Raw genomic sequence first — 3,905 nt, 5'->3', positions numbered from 1 at the left:
AATGCACTTTTTGTTCAAAATCTATATTTTAGTGTTGTAAAATGCACTGAAATCTTTTCTGGCTGACAGTTCAACTTTGTAAATACAACTATTTTTTTCAATTTTTTTTTTTAATAAAAATTAATCTTTTTTGATTGATCAAGTCATTTTGTAAAAACGTATTTCTTGTTTAAAAATCTATATTAATATCGTAAAAAGTAAACTGAAATTTTTTTAAGCAGAAAATTCAACTATTTTATTGTGAATTTATCTTTTTGATTAAAGATTTCTATCTTTTAATAGAAAATTCATTTTTTTGTTATGAAAATGCAAGTTTTTAGTTAAAAATTCTTCTTCCTGGCTTGAATATTCAACTTTTTTTTTTCTGACAAATTTTCTTGAATGACTTTGTTAAGAAATAATTTTTTGTTATAGGTTAATTTTTTAGTTTCAAATCCATCTCTTTATAATTAGAAATTTAAATGTTCAGTAAAAAAGCTTTTTTTTATTTAAAATTAATTTTTGAACTGAAAATGTAATTTTTCCATTTTTTTTTTTTGAGATTGACCTTTTTTAGTTGAAAATTCTCCTTTGTTTTTGGGGAAAAAATTCATTTGTTTGTAATTACGTGTCTGTTGAGTAAAAGCACACCAGTTTCCTGAAAAATTAATTGTTTACCGAAAGTCATATTTTTTGTTTGAAAATTAAATTTTTGTAGAGAAAATTCGTCTTTTTTCTTAAGCATTTAACCATTTAGAATATTTAGATCAACTTTTATTTCTTTCTTGAGTCTTTTGTATAAATTTCACTTTTTTTTAAATATAAACTATAAAACTTTTTTCTTAGGAGTTAATATTTTTATGTTGAAAATTCAACTATTATGTTGAAAGTTAAATTATTTGGTTAAAAACCAAGTATTCTATTAAAAAGCCATATTTTGAATTAGAAAAGACATTTTTTGTTTAAAGTAAATTATTCAATTTGAAAATTTTGAATTTATATCTGAAATACCCTGTTTTTCGTTTATAAATTATTATATGTTAAAACTATTACAATATTAAAATGCTGGCATTTATACATTAATGATCAATTGAAATAAAAAATTAAGTAAAAATCAGAGGATTTTGAAAATAAAGTTCTCGGATACCCTGCCTAATACTTCTAGCACTAATGAGTAAACTATTTTTTAAAAATGAAAATTACTTACATTTAAGGAGGGAGGGGGCAGAAATATTTTGATACATTTTTTTACTGGGGTAGAAGGGTCTTGGAGAGGGATTATAATCCGTTACGAAATTTGCGATGGCCCCTTGGGGCTCTTCATTGTATTATCAAATTTTCTACTAAATTCGTGGTTTTCAAATTTAAGATCACTTTTTTAACTCTTTATTTTCTAGACAAAAAAAAAATTATTTTGAAAATATTCGTAAAAAGTGTCTACACAACGAATTGTTTTAAAATCCCGATTTCCCGGTCAATTTTCAATTTTCCTGGTCTAGGAATGATGTAACCTTTTGAAATTTTCATGTTCTACCAAAGAATTTGGATTCGTATGGAAAATTCCCTGCACCAACTTCTTTTTTGAAAATTTGCTGTTCCAATAAGTCTATCCTTTCAACCAGACTATTTCCGTTTCTATATTTTCTGTCTCTTACACTCTGATGCTTTAAAACCTTGACCTACAAATTCAAAGACATCATTCAAGTATTTTGGCCAGGAGCATCATCTTGATACATTTTGTACTACTGAATCATATTCTCTATATTAAAAATCAGTAGTTATTTCTCAAATTTCCTTCAAAATTCTCATAAGCCTACTTTAGCTGATAAAATATCGTGTTATATATTCACATTCTATTTGTTTTCTTATTAATATTTAAATTAGTTATCAACATCCTACCAAATTTCTGTATGCAAATTTTTTCGTCTAGATTATATTTATCAATATTTGAATATACTGTTTAATTAAAAAATAATTAGCAACGTTTATACTAGGTTTATCAAAAAGTTTGTGCAATTTTTGTTTCTGTTTTATAAAGTTTTGTCTTGGTTCATCCATATATAAGCTTCTAACCAGTTAATCGAATAATAAATTAATTATAAACAAAAATGGTTGGAACAAATAATGACAAATGCAGTTGATCAAATAAATTCAGCTGAAATGGCTGAAATGAATAATCAGCCAAACTATTAATTGGCGAAATCACTTATTTATTAAAAAAAAAAAGTTTATTACCAAAACCGATGGAGCGAAATCCTAGGTTATCAGCTAATCGTTTGGCTGATTATTTTGATTTGTGAGCTAAATTTTTTCGAACAACTGAGTTTGTTATTCTTCGTTTTAACTTTTTGTTCACGGGAAAGCTGTTTTTTATCTAGATACTTCAAAGCGGGAAAATCAATTTAATTAAGTTTTTGATCAAATATCGTATCGATGCTTGATATTATGTATCTTGATTTTTTTTAATCTACAATCATAACTGTCGAAAAAAATTGTTATTCTTCTGATAATATTATGAATACAAAACATTAAGTTTTCTATTTTTCTAAAATATATCAAACTAATTCAAAATCCGAAGTTTTTAATTAATGATTGTTTTTGGTGGTATAGTATAACATTTCCTAAACCATTTTAGACAAACTAGACTAGGCCTAGAGAAACTGATATTGGTATTAAAAAATTGAGACTTCCCTAAATTTGTCTATTTTTTCTTAAATATTTAAAACTAATTAAAAAATTTTAATATTGAACTACCCACTATTTTTGACCATTGAGTTTAACATTTCCTGAAACAGCTTTGAAAAAACTATAGACAAGATCTACAGAAATTGATTTCGGCATTCGAAAAGCCAGAAAAACAAACTGAAAATCTAAAATATTGAAATAATGATTATCTTTGGTAATATAATATAACATTTTCGCAAGTATTTTTGAAAAACTAGAGTCACTAGTCTAAGCCTTGTGGAAATGATATCGTTATTTAAAAAGCAAAACCTTCCTGAATGTGTCTATTCTTCTGAAATATTTCAAAAAAATAAAAAATATTGTACTAACGATTATTTTTCGTGGAACCTTTCCCCAGTCATTTTTAACTAACTATACTGGTTGTATTTAAACTGATATCATAATTTATAAAGCGAAACGTTCATGAATTTCTCTATTTTTCTTGAATCTTTCAAAAAAATTAAAAATCCAAGCTAATTAAAATAACGATTATTATTGGTGGTTTAGTATAACATTTCCTGAACTATTTTTGATAAACTAGAGTTACTAGTCTAAATCTAGAGAAACTGATCATATTGTTATTTAAAAAGCGAGAAAAACAAATTGAACATTAAGAATATTGAACTAACGATTATTTTTGGTGGTAGAGGATAAGATTTCCTAAACTATTTTTGACAAACTTGACTAAACCTTGTGAAATTGATATCTTTATTCAAAAAGCAAGTCCTCCCTGAATTTGTCTATTCTTCTGAAATATTTTAAACAAATAAAAAATAAAAATTATTTTACTAACTATTATTTTTGCTGAAACATTTACAAAGCTAACTATACTGGTTGTAGTAAGACTGATATCATTATTTTCAAAAGCGAAACGTTCATGGATTTCTCTATTTTTCTTAAATCTTTAAAAGAAATTAAAAATCCAAGCTATTAAAATAACGATTATTATTGGTGGTTTAGTATAACATTTCCTGAACTATTTTTGATAAACTAGAGTTACTAGTCTAAATCTAGAGAAACTGATCATATTGTTATTTAAAAAGCGAGAAACACAAATTGAACATTAAGAATATTGAACTAACGATTATTTTTGGTGGTATAGGATAAGATTTCCTAAACTATTTTTGACAAACTTGACTAAACCTTGTGAAACTGATATCTTTATTTAAAAATCAAGTCCTCCCTGAATTTGTCTATTCTTC

Source organism: Belonocnema kinseyi, chromosome 3 (assembly GCF_010883055.1).
Source record: "Belonocnema kinseyi isolate 2016_QV_RU_SX_M_011 chromosome 3, B_treatae_v1, whole genome shotgun sequence".
NCBI lineage: Eukaryota > Metazoa > Arthropoda > Insecta > Hymenoptera > Cynipidae > Belonocnema > Belonocnema kinseyi.
The sequence above is the reverse complement of the archived record's forward strand: the minus strand, read 5'-3'. Positions refer to the sequence as shown.